Here is an 18,184-nt window from a genome sequence, read left to right as displayed (position 1 = left end):
CCTTCTTGTCGGTTATTGGCTGGAATGCTGGAACACTGTTATGTTTGGTGGTGCAGGTTGGCCAGTTTGTTTTTGCTGGCGTTTGTGGAGCCTGGGCTGTCTACAGTGTGTTGAGGGGACAGACAGTTCGCGGATAGTGAGGAGATGTTTGCTGTATGTGACAAAAAATGTTGTAGCCTAAAAACACACGTGACATCGCTTGGAGCACCTTTTAAGTCAATCATTTAAATAAGTTATTAATAATAGGGCTGCAGTATTGTTGCTAGGTTTTCAGCGTAGTGAAAACCCCTCCCTTAAATGACCAGCTGTGGGTCCCGGGGTCTGGATCCGGGTCCCAGTCCTTAACCAAATGTTTTTCACCATCTTCCGGATATATAAATAAATAAATAATGAATATTATATAGCGATACAATTGAAGGCCATTGAATAATGAATGTGGACCTTTCCAAATTTTTAAATCTTTGTATTATAACATTATCAATAGTTAAATCCATCTGAAAAGATCAGGTATCAGTCACACCACAAACGAAGGACTCTTGCAAAGTGAGAAAAATGTATGTAATACAAACTGCTTTCAAAGAGCACAATATTTAACTGTGGTACATCCTGATGAATTTAACACAAAAAAGAATGGTATTCTCTGTCTAAATAGTGCAAATGTTCCTCTATTTACATACTTAAATAACCCCAAACCTCATGCACTGTTTCATCATAGTGATTTAGCTTTAACACTTAGGTAACTTGACAATACAAACACATTAATACGCAGTTTATGATGCATTCTTCCCAGAGTGATGAGTTGAACAAGCTACCTCAACCTCTAAAGGCTGGAGGAAATGCAAGGGGCCTTTGACACATTAAGTGTGAGTGTCACACTTAATTTCCACAGATTCATCATGGAAACATATTTATTTATTTATTTATTTATGTGAAGGAAAACAAAATTCAGGAGGCAGGTGAACATTTAGGGGGGGCGTTTACATGCTTTTACATCCACTACGAGGAGTTTTTAACTGGTTATGAAACTGTCTCAATTTAATATTGATGCCACTATGTCAGATGGCGCTGGCTAAAACCCTCTTTGGGGGTCGCCAAAAATTCCTCAATGCAGGAAAAACCATTTAGTTAAAAATGCACACCCGTGCAATTTACCTTCTGTCGATCGCACGCTGTTTGAGGATTTCAGATTGGACACTGCAGCCCACCAACATGGTGCTCTGTACAGACCAAAGCTGCAGGAAGCTGGGGTTAAGTCATTGCTAGGTGCAGTAAGAAGACAATGGTGCAGTCTGTGGACAGGGAGTGCCCTTCAGGTGATTTGGTCTATAATGCAACCCTTCAGGGCCCGACAAACCACCTGTTTACAATAGGAGCTCTCAGCTGCCCTTCATGGCCTGAAGGTTGTAATAAAATGAAGGATATTTATGAGACTGGTAAGGAGTGAAAGCATGCTCCCCCAGTGACTGACCCACATGACCAGTACAATGAGAAATAGAGGGTATATTGGCAGACAAGGTGAGGGAGAGTGTGCTGCCATTAAAGTTAGTCATTTAAGTTAATAAATAAATTAGCATAATAAGTTAATGTTAAAAACTACTGCCATTTGCTGCATACCTACTGGTCAGGCAGCAGCACTAAATATTCAGTCAAGCACATTCTTCAGTTGAGCACAGACAGGCAAGACTGACGGTGCTGGTTCATGCTTCTGCTCAATATATTTGATATACACTTCTGCCTTGGAGACTTTTTGCCTGTACATTTTTAAAGGGATTTAATGTTAGAAATGTTTCCATTGTTTTGGTAAAACATGTGCTTTCTATCTAACCATTCCAGCAGCAGTAGTTAGCTCTGTGCGCTAATTGCCTTTCGTGACTTGTAGCTGTTGTAGTAGTTGAGCTGTGTTATTCAAGCAGCATTACAGTACAGCGCTTGCTTTATATTTTGGCAGGAATCGTTATGTGTGTTATACCAACCTTCTGTATGATTATGTAAATGTTTGCGTACTGACTTATGTTTTTATCTCTAATGTTTCAGTTTTACAAATCAAAAGTCCAAAAGAGGAAACAAGACTTCAAGTACCACTGTCTGTCTAGCTTTGAACAAGAAAGCCTGCTGAAAGGGCAGTACAGAGAGACTTTTTAGGAGTGTGCATTCCTCAAATTCCTGTACCAAAGGGTGGAGGGGAGGTGTGTGTGTGTGTGTGTGTGTGTGTGTGTGTGTGTGTGTGTGTGTGTGTGTGTGTTTAAGGGTGACAAGAATTTGGGGGGACACTGAGAAAACCTTTTGTTGTTTTTTTTGCTGTGTGTGGTCAGTTAGTGCAGTGTATGTGCACTAGCCTAATTCCTTTTGCATAAGAAACCACACTAGATAAGCATAGCACTGTGATAAAAATTGTTTTTTCCAGAACTATTACCACTCAGAAATAACCTCAATTTAGTGAATACCCTTAGTTGCTTACAAACTAGGTGCAGTGGTGCAGCAGATGTTACTACTGAAAATGTGGCTAACTTAACTAAAACTGAAAAATGTGTCACTTGTAGCAATAAAAAGTACATGACTACATATATTATTGCACAATAATATATATTTTTTTACAAAGAACAGGCCAGAATTTTTCAAGAATGTAACCTTTACAATACATGTGCTCCTTTGCAATGTTCCAATAGCATACTGTGTTTAGATGAAATGCTTTGCATTGTAAAATGCCCTTAAAAACCCACAAACACTCCAGAAGTGCTAATTATTTCTCATAGAATGTGTTCTCCTGTGTTAGGTTCACCTCAAATGGAGGAAATCCTTTTTAGTCACAAATCTTAGAGGATAGTTTTTGTTTTTGAAGTAAAGACTTTAAGGCAGCTTCATTCATTCTTCCTTGAGTTCTGTAAGTGAACAAGCACTTCCTTTTAAATAAACTACAACGTGAATTTAAGTAGATCACAGATAGCTAAAAGCCATAGAAACTGAGCTGTTGGGTTTGTCAAAAACACAATTGAACCATTAGGATTCATTAAAGCCTCTAAACCTCTACACTTCTGCTGTATTCAGTATGACAGTTCACAGTAGATTAACAATTGTATAGTTTTCCCACTTGGAGCTTATTCATTGCAGGTGTTAAAACTTGCTTGTGTAGGAATGCAATATTTGTCGTAGTGTAGCTTAGGATTAGCTTTTTACTGATACGAGCTGCATTTTATGCTTTTGTAATGTAAAATTACCATTTTTATGTTAAGATAATATCAAATAGCCTTCATAAAGCAGCATACATGTTAAACTGATTCTGAATCAGATTTACTTCTATTAAGGTCAGTAGATCCGGTCGAGGCCCACCTAGAGCCAGGTTCTGTTTGAAGTTTCTGCCTGGTAAAAGGAAGTTTTTCCTCGCCACTGTTGCACCAAATGCTCTTGGGGGAATTTTTCTGTCTCTGTAAATTAGTGTCTGGGCTAGACCTACTCTATCTGTAAAGTGTCCTCAGATAACTTCTGTTATGTTTGACGCTATAAATACAATTTAATTACATTAAATTGAATAGACCTTTCCATATCAAGTTAAGGTCTTGCATGCTATTTCCATGTGTTAGTGCTGGGAAATGAAGTTATTGTAAATTATGTAGATTAAGACCTAAAGAGAAGAATCCTGTAGTTGGACATTTGGCTTTTCCAGTTCCTGAAAAATGACAAAAGTAGTGGTGAGCAATAAACCCCAACTTCAGTCTTAAAAAAAAGAGTTCTGTGGGGGGATGTCATGGTCATTTTCTCCAATCTATTATTAAGTCACAGATTATTTTCGGCATCAGCCCAAAAACCCATTGCTTTTAGAGTGCAGTTGTTTCTGTGGCTTTGGGGTTGGCCCTCGAGCAGAAACGTCATCACTGACCCACTCCATAGTTAATCCTCTGTCTTGCTCTCTCAATTTATCCTAAAATCACTGAAACACATACACACTTGCTGTGGATCATGTGATGCTTTGAGCTGAATCTAGTCGGGGAGTTAAACATTGACTGTCTCTGGCCTGAGATTTTATCATTGTGTTAAACAGGGCACTTCCTGGAACGTTTTGGAAAATTTGGTCAAGTCACAGTCATATTTATACCCTTACAACTGGTTTCAAGATAGATCCATAGAAAGAGGTGAGACTCTGGGTTTCGCAAAAAGAAAAAGGGCTATAAAATGATTTTGTGGCCTCCCCACATATTCTCAAACTCACCACAGTTGTTTTTGTGTATCACACCCTGGTAAACAAGATAGAGCATCTCAACCACTGGGGAAAAACAGGAAGTATACTGGCCACAATCAAAGTGTGTGCATTGCGTGTCATCAACATGCATGGCGGCACTGTCTGTTTTTGCCCACTGTATATTTGTTTACCATATCGCTCCAGTCACATCTAGGTTTCCATAGTGGCAGCTCTTTGAACTGTAGGCAGATGGTTCCGATGGAGAGGCCTATGGACTGCCTTGGGCACTTTGTCTCTGAGGCTTATTAGATAAGACTTTTTAGAAACCCAATGCACCAAATCTATACTTAAATGAGGTGACAATGACTCCACAACAAATTGTTTTCACTGATTCTGTCAGTCACTATTACTTACAAAAGAAAGTGGCAGAGCTGTAAGCTGATGTTATTTTTTATTTTATTTACTTTTATTTTACCTTTTGATATTAGAGAATTGCAAATAATGTACCCCAAACAATTATCATGTGATATAAATATCTGTAATAATTCTGGTATTATGGCTACAACCTTCTGGGCCCTGTAAAAAGGCATTATCTATGGGGCCCTCCCCGCATCCACAGCTATTTATTCTAGCATCTTTTTGGGCACTACTCACTAGGGTTGGGTACCGAAACTCGGTGCTAATATGGCACCGGTGCCAAAATGACCGGTATCTACTGGACCGAATAGCAACGCGGATTTCGGTGCCTCATTTCAGTACCACAGAAATGCCTGCGCTGCCCTTTGATGCTCTGAAACGGACGTTTAGAGGCAACAGAAGCATCGCTGAATGTGGCGCTAGTTAACATTACACTTGGCAGCAGGTAACATTAGCCTACCGTTAGCTAGCAACTGGCTTAAACACCGTTAAAATGACAGCTAAACGGTGTAAAGTGTGGCTGTAATTCACTGTAGAGGATTACAACACAGACTTTGCGTTCACTTGAAACTAGTAAGCCTCGTGGTGCATTTAAAGTGATTGGAAACTACCCTATTCCCATCCAGTGGTTGTTTTTGTTGTTTAAACAGCAATGTACTGGTGAGTTGTTTATAAGTTATTGTTATTACATTTTAAATCATTAAATTTGAACCACATGACAGTAGCAATAAACAAGCCGTTCTTAAATGTAGCCGACTGTCGTTTTGTGATATTTTTTTTATTTATTTTTTTTGTATCGGTTCAGGCACCGGCACTATTTTAAAAGTATAATTTTAGCACCGGTATCAGAAAAAACCCAAATGATTCCCAACCCTACTACTCACTTGAGGGCCCAAGTACCCAGTCCCATTTCCACCTCCAGTCCGACATCCCCCCCTGCAATCATTATGTTCTTTATTATTGATTAAGCTGATGATTATTTTCTTGATTAATTAATCAATTGTTTTGGGTACAAAATTTCATAATATAGCGAAAAATGCCCATGAAGCATCTGGAAATTGCTTGTTTAATCTCCCCTCTAAACCAAAGCTTTTCAGTTTACTATCAAATATGACCAAATCTTCACATTTGAGACACTGAAATCATTTTTGTTTGACAAAGACAAATGAATAATCAAAATGGATGCCAGTTGATTTTCTGTTGATCAACTAATTTCTGAATTGGACTAATCATTTCTGATCTAGCTGTTATAACTATATTGAGGGGGAAAACAAAGATGATAGTTTAAACTTGATTCATGAGTTTAATCTTGATCTTATTTCATCTATATGTAATAAGTGAAATATTAAAACAAGAAAAGCATACACATTGACGGACAAATGGTCGTTGTTCTGATATATTTTGTTCCGGTTAAACACAAGTGGATATGTCAACAATAAGTTCTACTGGATGCTCGTAATGGTTTAGCTCCCAGATTTTGTAGAAGAGGACTTTTTCTTGACTACAACTTTAGTTGCAGGAAATTTCCTTTTGCCACTTCAGATTGTATCTGTAAAGAATTTTATAAAAGGATTCAACACCTTGTAGATGTGATTCAGACTCTCCTGTAGGTGTGATTAATATGTCCTTTTTCACTCTCACTGAAAGATAACATGTCTTTATTTGGCTAATCAAACACTTCATGCTACAGTGAATATGTCAAGGGCAGCTGTTGCTTGCATGCTATACTTTTTGTTTGTGTGCTTGTTAGAACATAAACGCATGACGAATAGGGGTGCACGATTCAGAAAATATCACGATTCGATATCGATTTTCAGGCTCAAGATTCGATTCAAAAACGATTCTCGATTTAAAAACGATTCACAGTATGGAAATGTAGTTACTTTTCCCATGTGATTGCAGTAGACATACAATAAAAAAATGAATCGATTTTGAATCGGTAGAGCTTGAATCGCGATTCAAATGTGAATGAATTTTTTTTTTGCACACCCCTAATGACTAAAATGGAAAAGGTAAATCATACACAGTTGTTTTCCATACATTGTGTTCAAATTATGTTGCTCTTAGTTGATTTAGTTTTCAGTCTTTCCAAAATTTAAAAAATGCGTGCCAGATGAATATTCTTGTGAAGGCAATATGCTTTCTCAATGATTTCTAAAATTATCTCCACAATGACCTTGAGTGGAAGGGATATGAGTAGGTATCATAGTTAAATGAGGCAGAGGGAATAGATGGTAAGAAAGGAGGGACAGGGTCAGAACGGGCATTCTGTACTTTCAGTTGTCTTATCTCAAATGACGGGGCAGCTGGGGCTTCTGAGAGTGTGTGGGAACTTGCATCAGGTGATGCAGACTAGTGTGTTCAGTGGATGTACATGTAGTCTCTCTTGTTCTGTGTTAAATCATTCACTTTTCACCAATTGTCATGTATTTATTGTCTTAAACTTGTTCTTTATATGTCTCAACTTATTTGTACATGCAGTATGAACACACACACTTAAAGAAACAGCTGTCAGTTTATTTAGATGTTTTCCCCCTCCCCTAACGGTCACTACTTTGTCCACTTATCCATCAGATGCAGTATCTCAGCCACTATCCAGACACCCCCAGCAAGGAGCAAAGACACAGGAAATAAGAAGAGACTTTAGGAAACGGCAGGTAAAACCTGTGTGTGTGTGTGTGTGTGTGTGTGTGTGAGCATGCTGTATCTTGTAATCCTCTCGATCTACGTGTGTGTGTGTGAGATGGAGCGCTGACTTGATTGGAATCTGGGAGAGTAGGCCTCGGTCCTGACAGGCGGGGAATGCGTGGAAGTCAGCCAGCATGTTTTACTTTAATGTCAGACGACCTCAGTACACTCTCACTCTTTTATTTTTCCATGTATTAGATCTTCCTAACTACTGAACTACTCTGTACAACATAGAATAGGTCCTTTTGTTGGGTTTTATTTTTCTCGTGTGTCCCTACAGCTAGGCGTTGTATGAACATTTTTATCAGGATCTTGTTGCTTCCTTACTTTTCTGTTGTACCTCTGTGTTTCATCTGATTTGAGTTGAGTTGACTTGGCAATCATTTCCTCGTCACAAGTATTGCGCCTTGTGCCATCTTTAGTCAGACTTTTGACTGTTTATCTAACAGTGTGTCCTTAGTGCAGGGAATAATGTGCAGCACCAGTGAGCTGATGAACAGGGCCCTTTTTTTTAGGGCAGATGTGGTGATTGGATGAATAGCAATGTAAAATTAACCATTAAAGTACTTAACTGTGGCACTCTCAGTACTACTGACCCAATTTATCGCTCCTACCCTTACTCTGGTTGTCACAAGTGGAGTGTTTGAGTCTGCTGCTTATCAAATAGTTTGTTCGTTACAGTTTGTCTTCTCTTTTTCTGTCATCACTCACTCACCACATGCTTTTTTGCCCTCTAATCATACTAGAACTGATACAGATGGCATGAAATTTCATGATGATGATGAAAATTAATCTGCATCAATTTTGATAATCAGTTAATTGTTGAAGTAGTCTTTTAAGCAAAAAAATGCTTGTTTTTCTAGTCTTCTGTGACAGTAAACTGAATACCTTCTTATGAGTTTTATACTACTGGTTGGATAAAACAAGCATCTTTGGCTTTGGTTAGTTGTGATGGCAAGCATTTGTATTTTCACTTTAGGCCAATTGATTAGTCAATTAGAAAATATTTAACAGATTAATCAACAGTGCAAATAATCGTTAGTTGCAGCCCTAAGGCATACATACCAAGGCAAAGGCTAAAAAAAATCAGACTCTGATTTGCAGGTTAATTTCCTGCTGTTCCTCACCATGCTGACATGTGTGCCAGCTGCAGCAACTCGCAGAGTAAACCCTGTCTTAACTTCCTCTTCCTCGCAGATGTAATGCTTTATAAATATGCAGTGCAGGTGCAGCTTTGAGAGTGCAGGCCTACCACCTGCACTCTGTTTGTCTCCCCCCCCCTTCCTTCACTCCTACTCAAATGTGGAAAAATAGCTTGATCCAATTACTTATGCTATGTCATGGTCTCCAGTGATCTTCCCAACGACACCACCGTATTATCAACACGGAGCAGATTGAGTTTTATTGGCACTGCAAGATCATTACATAGCTTCTCATAAGACAAATGAGTAATGTCTGTGCTAACTGTTCTTTTCCTTGAAATGACCTCTTGAGTGTTCTCTCTTGCTTTTAGTTTTCACATCAAGCAGTGTGTTGAAACCCTTTGACTTACACAATCCTAGGAAGCCCTGCCCTTGTGTTTGGGTGGCATTATCCTGATGGCACTGGCCTTGCTACCCAATGTATTACAGAGGTTGTGTATAATTAGACAAGTCTGTGTTTTCAGATTGACAATGGAACATATATTGCTACAGTTAACTAATTACAAATGGAGAGTAAAGACAGACAGCTTACTTGCATGCTACATTATATTTTCTGTTTGCTGTAACAAGAGATGTATTTGGCAGTGATTCTTGTGGATCCCATTGGCTCTTATTATTAGTTAAACACAGAAAGGGACGCTGTGGCATGGCAGTGTGTGTAGAGTCGAGCAGAACAGACAGATGGATGGATGGATGTATAAACTAGAGAGGCAGACATCAGCGTATCATTTACCGCAGCTAAGTGTCCCCAGCAACCCAGTCACATCTATATAGAGAGATGACAGGCAGAGTCTCCCATTTCCAGTCTTGTGTGTGTCATTCAGTGCCAATGTGTGGCCCTTTGTTTATGAAGGAGATAAATGGTGGTTTGGCAAGATGATGGGGAACCAAGACTGAAAGATCAGCAGTGTGTGTGTGGGAGCCATCCCCGCTACATTCACGACAGCTCAGTGTTATTTTTGTCCATTTCTTTCCAGTCTTGCACAGTTTCATGACAAGCTGTGATTTTCTTTAAATCAATTCACGCTTTTGAAGAATCTCATTGAAGTGAGTTGTGCTTCTGGCAGTGACCTTAAATAACCTCTCAGACAGCTCTGTTGTTTGGCTGAACTTGTTTTTCACATCAGACTCCCCCGTTGTGGTTGTAAATGATGGTACTCCTGCCTCTTTGCAGAATAATAGCCATGCTAAACAGGGGTGTCTCGATTTTGTCTGGGGGGGGGGGGCACGGTCAGTTTTGAAAACCCCTGCATAAGACTAATCAGGTCGATCAAAAGAAATACAGCTATTTTGATAGGATTCATTTCTAAAATAATTTTGAGTAAACGTGCCAAAGAATTCACTTGTTTCAGCATCTCAAATGTGAATGTTTTCTAAGTCTTCTATGATGTATTTGGGTTTTGGACTGTTTGTCAGCCAAAACATGCAATTTGAAGTAGAGATGGCCCGATACCATTTTTTGCTTACCAATTCCGATACCTGAACTTGCGTATCGGCCAATACCGAGTACCGATCCGATACCAGTGTGTCATATATTTTATTATGTTTTAACAACTGTATACTACTATCCCTGTATGGATGTGGTATTATTTCTATCTTTGTTGTCGGTCTGGCTCAGGTTAAACTCTTTGTGAAACATGAACAATGAACGCCACAGAAATTTCTTTTATTCTGCAGTTTGACAGTCAGTTATAACGGAAAAAGAACATAAATAAACTACTTTAATGTAGATTTTCTTTAGGGCTTTATTACGTGGTATCGGATCGGTGCATAAACTCCAGTACTTCCCGATACCAGCGTTTTAGGCAGTATCGGAGCTGATACCGATACTGGTGTCGGAATCGGAACATCTCTAATTTGAAGATGTCGCTTTGGGAAATTGTGATGGGCATTTTCTTACTATGTTCTGACATCTTGGGGATCAATTGATTAATCAAGAAAATAATCTGTAGTTGCAGCAGTAATCCTGAATACTTTCTGTATTGTTGTCAGCTTCTTTCAGTGTGCGACATCGTTTGACAATATGGGATTGAACTGTTAAGTGAAGACTATTAGATGTAGTCATAAGATGTTGAATGGTGTCTTCGAATGGAAAAATATTGACCTCAAGAAAGGAAAAACATGTCCACAACATGTTCACTCCCTAATGATAGCTGTTCATTGTTTCCTCTTTGTCAAAGTTTCCGAGGAAGGCTTCCTCTGTCCTTTTCAAAAAAAGCTGTTGTGTCAAATGGAACAAAGGCTAATCCTCATGTCTCCCTCATAGAGCAGCTGTTAGTACACGATGATACTCAACGTCAAAACAGGACGAACCATACCGGCCACCTTCAATCAGCCTGCACATCTTCTGTGATCATTGGATGCTGAAGCATAGGAGGGTGGAGCTCGGCCCCCAACGCTCCAGTCATTCAAATAGTTCTTTTTAAAGAGAAGAAACAGGGAAGTAGCCCATAATATAGTTTAAAATAGGTCTTCTGTTTTGTTTTGATGACATCAAGTGTCTGTGTGTTGATATGCCTGTACATTCAATTTCTTCATTTCCTGTTTCACAGAATCAGATTGGCAAGGGAAACTTTGCATATGTGTAGTTTCTTTCCTGTAAGGCTTCCTTATGCCTGTAGTGTGTTTGTGTCTATCAGAGCTTGCTTTGAATAATGATATAAGGTTGTGATCAGAGTTTGCATAGTGCTTAGCTTTTCAGTAAAGGTATGGTAAGATCAGCTATGTTAGGGTGCTTTGCTTGCATGCCTGTCAGGAAGGCTGGTGTATATTTACTGTAGTATTGGCTTTAATCAGAAGCGCTTTAACTATAAAAGCAGCTTATTTACATGTGCTGAGGCATTGACCCTTGTGGCCGTGTGGGTGTATGGAAGTTACTGAAGGTGTGAGTAAGCTACAGATCCCACTCTGCAAAATACAGTAAATCATGTTGTTTATGGTAGGGGGGCACTGTGCTACCAGCGCCATGTGACCCTGTTGCCTCCTCCATCCTCAGTGTTTTTGCTGGAGCTCAGTGTGTGTATTAGTCTGTGAGGCCAAGTTAGTAGGGCTTTGTGTGTATGTTTGTGTGTCAGAGAGAGAGAGAGAGAGAGAGAAATGTTTTAAGGGGGGGGGGGGGGTGGTTGTGAGGGTTGGTGGTGGCAAGGCCAGCACAAGGGCAGTGTTTGTGCAGGGCACAGGGCTGTCCTCACTGGCACGCACGTACACATACAAACACACACTTGCCAAAAACAGAGGCCTATTGTGGACACCCAGCCCAGTTTGGTCCACGCACTACAGTCACACATTGTCTCACATCTTTGCTTCTCTATCTCCATCCTTCTCTTATCTTTATCTCTCGTTATCTATCACAAATGACTGTGTCTGTCTGTTTTTCTCACCCTCGGTAACTTTCCTCCAGCTATTTACAAATTGTTTTTCTTGTTTCACTTCAGTATCTGATGTGATCAGGACCTCACAATTATACTTTACCTGTGTGTTAAGCTTATCAGTCTCTCATTTGCTTCCTGTGTTGCCTTCTTGAAGGTGTTTATTTTCTCTCTTTCAAGCACAGCTTCTCCATGACAGACTCTTTCTCCAATCATCTCCCATCACCTCTTTCGTTCTTATCTCTGAGGGATGTGTGTGAAAAGTCTGACAGTTGAGTCATGGAGAGATGCATGCTAGCGCTATTTATATCTGTCTCTGTGTGTAGCCTGTGTGCTTCTCCCCACTTGTCTTGTGTCTGTGAAGTGAATCAGGCTCTGTGGAACATCACACTTGCACCCCCACCACTCTCTCACCCCCATCCTCACAGAGATAGAAGCTAATAAGATGAACTCATAATCCATCTTTATTATGCAGGCTTTCTGCATAGCAATTAGCAGCCACATCACATCAAATGACTCCTGTATAACAATATATGGTTATGACTTCTTAATGCTAATCAATGCACTTGCGCCTTGTATTTTGCAATATTTTACTGTCCTGCAATTTTCTCTAGATGTAAGCTAGTTGATATTCTTGAATTGAGGCATGTTACCATGGTCCCTAATGCAACAGTATTGGTATCTCATATAGCCATTTACTCATATTTTGCTCCCTCTATTTCTGCCCTCTCCTCACCTAACTTTGTATTCCTCAGGTAAAAAACACACACCACTGTCCCAATATGATCTCTTTCAACACTGAGGCATAATTTCACTGCTCTCTGGCCGTTCAACATTTGCCAATTTATCGCCTGTTGACACTTGGTGCATTATGTATGAAATGTGTATACAAATAAATGTGCCGTTCCTTTCCTTGCACATACAGGATACTCATCAACAAGAGTGTGAGACATATTTAGCTCAAAGAAAGTTGAAGAGCTTGCACATCCATTCATCAAAAGTCCAATCACTTAATTATTTAAGATAAAATATGATGCCAAGCTAAAGTGGCTTTGCCTATTTGATGTTCACTAAAAATGTGAATGGCATTCTGTTGTGCAGGCTCTAATTTAACCCTATGTGTGGGGCCATTTTAAACTTAACTCCACATTGTATAATGTGATTTGCATACAGTATGAGATTCTGTGAAACCGATGACTTCTTGGTGCGGTAAATGAAAACAGCAGAATTAATTATTGATATAATCATTAATCAATCAATTAATAAAACTTGCAACATAAGCTGCTTAGCAATACAATGCAAATACAACAGTACAATGAAAATAAACAGTAATATAGGGACGTATCGGAAATAACAGGGTACAGAAAACAAAACATGATAAAGGGTTTTTGCATCAACATGATGATTCACTTTATCACAATTTTGATCTTTCCCATGACACATAAATATATAAACTCAGTTAACAAGTTTATTATGTACACTAAACTGCGAGGTATTTCTGTTAATTAGTTTACCTTCATTGATTTAAATGGAGTTGACAAATTAATAGAAACATCTGTCACTATAACACAATATAATGCAACACCACCACAACTAAATCCTCCAAAATGACCATACAGGTGAATCAGCACCTCTCTAAAACTAAATCTGAACATTAGAATCTTCAGGAGGCATTAGTTTTATATAGGTTGCCTATTAGGGCTGAGATGATATGCTTTCATCCCGATTCAATTCTTTCACTATACATGGGTTTCGATTCGATTTGTATTGCGATTTTCATTTATTGCGGTTCTAGAACTATTGCGATAGTATTGAGTATTGGGATTTTCTTTTCCTTCTTTAACAAAAAACAAAAGTTAAATAATACACTTCTAGAGACAATATATCATGAGACATCACACAAGTCCATTAACATTCATTTAATTTCAAAAGAAGTACACAATAAGATTTATTTTCTGTTTTTTCTGCTTTCAGTCTGTTTCGATATGATGTGCATTTCGTTGTCTTTGTACTCTGCACAATGACAATAAAGTTGAATCTAATTTAGTCAGCGGTACCATATAAATACTTAAAAAATGTTTAGGTGAGTCATTGGTAGAAGTAAATAAAAAATATCGATTCTAGGGAAAATAATTAATTTAAAAAAAATGTTGCAAAATACACGATACATACAATTTCAGTTTTTTTTTTTTCTCCACCCCTGTTACAGTGGGGAGAACAAGTATTTGATACACTGCCGATTTTGCAGGTTTTCCTACTTACAAAGCATATAGAGGTCTGTAATTTGTATCAGGTACACTTCAACTGTGAGAGACGGAATCTAAAACAAAAATCCAGAAAATCACATTGTATGATTTTTAAATAATTAATTTGCATTTTATTGCATGACATAAGTATTTGATCACCTACCAACCAGTAAGAATTCCGGCTTTCACAGACCTGTTAGTTTTTCTTTAAGAAGCTCTCCTTTTCTCCACTCATTACCTGTATTAACTGCATCTGTTTGAACTTGTTACCTGTATAAAAGACACCTATCCACACACTCAAACAGACTCCAACCGCTCCACAATGGCCAAGACCAGAGAGCTGTGTAAGGACATCAGGGATAACATTTTAGACCTTCACAAGGCTGGGATGGGCTACAGGACAATAGGCAAGCAGCTTGGTGAGAAGGCAACAACTGTTGGCACAATTATTAGAAAATTGAAGAAGTTCAAGGTGACGGTCAATCTTCCTCGGTCTGGGGCTCCATGCAAGATCTCACCTCGTGGGGCATCAATGATCATGAGGAAGGTGAGGGATCAGCCCATAACTACACTGCAGGACCTGGTCAATGACCTGAAGAGAGCTGGGACCACAGTCTCAAAGAAAACCATTAGTAACACACTACGCCATCATGGATTAAAATCCTGCAACGCACGCAAGGTCCCCCTGCTCAAGCCAGCGCATGTCCAGGCCCGTCTGAAGTTTGCCAATGACCATCTGGATGATCCAGAGGAGGAATGGGAGAAGGTCAAGTGGTCTGATGAGACAAAAATAGAGCTTTTTGGTCTAAACTCCACTCGCCGTGTTTGGAGGAAGAAGAAGGATGAGTACAACCCCAACAACACCATCCCAACCGTGAAGCATGGAGGTGGGAACATCATTCTTTGGGGATGCTTTTCTGCAAAGGTGATAGGACGACTGCACCGTATTGAGGGGAGGATGGATGGGGCCATGTAACGCGAGATCTTGGCCAACAACCTCCTTCCCTCAGTAAGAGCATTGAAGATGGATTGTGGCTCGGTCTTCCAGCATGACAATGACCCGAAACACGCAGCCAGGGCAACTAAGGAGTGGCTCCGTAAGAAGCATGTCAAGGTCCTGGAGTGGCCTAGCCAGTCTCCAGACCTGAACCCAATAGAAAATCTTTGGAGGGAGCTGAAAGTCCGTATTACCCAGCGACAGCCCCGAAACCTGAAGGATCTGGAGGTCTGTATGGAGGAGTGGGCCAAAATCCCTGCTGCAGTGTGTGCAAACCTGGTCAAGAACTACAGGAAACGTATGATCTCTGTAATTGCAAACAAAGGTTTCTGTACCAAATATTAAGTTCTGCTTTTCTGATGTATCAAATACTTATGTCATGCAATAAAATGCAAATGAATTACTTAAAAATCATATAATGTGATTTTCTGGATTTTTGTTTTAGATTCCGTCACTCACAGTTGAGTACCTATGATAAAAATTACAGACTTCTACATGCTTTTGTAAGTGGGAAAACCTGCAAAATCGGCAGTGTATTAAATACTTGTTCTCCCCACTGTACCTAATATGACTTTGTGACATGACTCTGCTGTTATTACCACACACACTTGCACTCATGCACAGTTCAGTGTGGTCATTGTGTTCCAGACAGGTTTAAACCAAAGCCTTTGAGTGGAACTTGTGAGATCATCTTTTCCACATGGGAAGTTTAGTACGTAATATGCTTCCCGTTAAAGTTGTTGCTAGGCAACTGATTAAAACCAAAAAATGTTGCCTGGTTCTCATTTCCATTTATTAATAACTGAATTGATGTGCTGAATAACATACTAATTCAACAGTGCATTTGGGAGGAAAACTGTTGTGGCATCACACATCGGCCAGTAGTATCATTGTGAATGTGTCATGTGAGGACACAAGGGCAATGAAGCAGTTGTATAAACTCAAGCATCCACACTAGTGATGAACGATATGGGGAAATAATGTAGTAGTGATTTCTTTTTTTTTATTATGTGTGTGTATGTATGTATGTATGTGTATATATATATATATATATATATATATATATATATATATATATATATATATATGTGTGTGTAAATGTCCCTTATCTTCTGTATTATTCACTATACAAAGGCAATAAATAATTCTGCAGTATGACCAACACAACATTGGACATTGGATACAGTCAACATATTAACTGCTCTTTTATAGAAATGAGATGAATTGGTGCATGAATTGATATGAGTAACATTTATTTAGCTATTTAATTGTGAAAGCCTTCAATCACAGTAGAGTATTAACTTCAAGCCTTGTCACATAATATAATAATGACTTAACTTAAATAAAATCAGAAAAAAAAGCACTGCAGATAATGGCTGCATCAACTGAGTGACCTGGCCTCCTGATGCAGATGCAGGAATAGATGACACGGAGTGCACATTAGACCCCCTAATGTCATTCAAACTTGATATGGTCACAATGCAGACTTGTACTGTCACAATCTATCTGGCAGAGTAACTCATCGTGATGTCATGGATAGAGCTACTTTGATGTGTTGCTGCACAGTTGTTACAAGAGATGGATGATGAAGTGATCTTCTCTTCTTGCCCATGATGTAACAAAGTATAGGCAGTGGATTGGATATGATTAGTGTCACAGTGGATTAATGGACAAATGTGACTTTGATCGCAGGTGAGTTGTAACCATCTTAATTTTAATGCAGTAAAGAACTTGCTCAGCACAATTGTCTCACTGAAAAGCTCATGTCATACAGTAATTTGTTATTCAAGGTGTCAGTGCACCACAAAGTCATAATTAGGTGCGTGCGTGATGGAAGCTGTTGAAATCATCCTTTTTATATTCAAAGATACGCTGATAAGGTGTCTACTAGGATTCTGTTTAACTCTGTATGTGCATAAACAAACCTTGTTTTACATACAATTTACACACACATATTTTATCTTTTTCGTACTCCAGTTGATTAAAAAATAATAAGAAATATCTTGGTACGATCAAGTTGCCGTGACTAGAATAAAGTAAACATTAAAAAGAGCTCTACAGGGAAAAGAATAAAAGCTCAGCCGGTGATTCAGTAATAATCAGCTTTTCATGAATGACTGGAAGGGACTTTTGCTCTGGTTGTTGTTTATCACTCATTTCCTGTTTAGTGTCATTGCTTCCTGTCTGAGAACTGGGCATGTGCCACTGTGTCATTAGAAGTGGTTAATATGATGGAGCACTGCTAGCTGTCCAGATGTGGTTGTTTCACACGCAAACCTTACAAACACAAAAATACACACACGTGCTCCCACTCACACATGCTCCCACTCAATCTCTTCATTCACGCTTCCTCTCAGATACAGTATGCATCAGAGGCAATTTTTTTAAGACTGCAAGGGAAGCTTGTCTTCCCCTAAAATGTCAAAAAATGAATAGTCAAATACAGTATGTACTATTGTTAACATTTTATTGACTAAAAATGTGTTAGAACACGTTCATCTCGAAGACGAGTTCGTTCAGAATCAGCTACATATAGCAGGTCGACTGACTCGATTTCCTACTCATACATTCCCGTAGCATCACAGTGCATTTCCCTGTTGAAGCCTGGCGTTCATTGACTACGATGGGGCTGCTTTGAACAGTTTATTTTCAACTAGACGGTCATTGGATAAATGCTGCGATTATGTCCAGCCTATGGACTCTCAGCGCCTCTGGGGGACAATAAAGCAGTGGACTGGCCTGGACTCTGGGCTTCTGCGTGATGATTGCGTGATCTCCTTTTGATTGACAGCGATTTTGTACTATAAAAAGTGGCCGAAGCTATTCGAGCTCAGTCCCATCGCAGATTTTGCAAGTGTAGGTCGAAAGACAAACTGCTGCAACCTATTTCATTGTTGGTATTTGCTTGGTGGAATTGCTAGCCAATTTTCAGGCTTTTTCAGGCTCCAGGGAAATTTGATGACATGAGACAAGTGTTTCCAGAGGAGGCCTTCCAAAGTGTCCTGAAAAGTTATGGCCATCACTTTTATTCAGGGAGACTGAGGTCTGAACTTCAAGTCCTGTATTCAGATCAGGACTTGCAGGGTAACAGG

The 18,184-nt window shown here is 39.3% G+C and overlaps 1 protein-coding gene across 2 annotated transcripts in view; it reads left to right on the top strand.

Annotated features, from left to right (window-relative positions):
• Positions 1–18,184, top strand: part of pik3cb (phosphatidylinositol-4,5-bisphosphate 3-kinase, catalytic subunit beta) — a 54,551-nt gene that overhangs the window by 8,347 nt on the left and 28,020 nt on the right. Inside the window, exon 2 of one of the 2 annotated variants that reach the window (XM_078246719.1) lies at positions 7,166–7,248. The exons of the other annotated variant lie outside the window; for it this stretch is intronic. The gene's annotated coding sequence lies outside the window, so the exon portion shown is untranslated. The remainder of the gene's footprint in view (positions 1–7,165; positions 7,249–18,184) is intronic. 2 annotated transcript variants of the gene reach the window in all.

Source organism: Sander vitreus, chromosome 3 (assembly GCF_031162955.1).
Source record: "Sander vitreus isolate 19-12246 chromosome 3, sanVit1, whole genome shotgun sequence".
In the NCBI taxonomy this organism is placed as follows: domain Eukaryota; kingdom Metazoa; phylum Chordata; class Actinopteri; order Perciformes; family Percidae; genus Sander; species Sander vitreus.
Note: the sequence above shows the minus strand (reverse complement) of the source record. Positions and strands in the feature narration are given on the sequence as shown.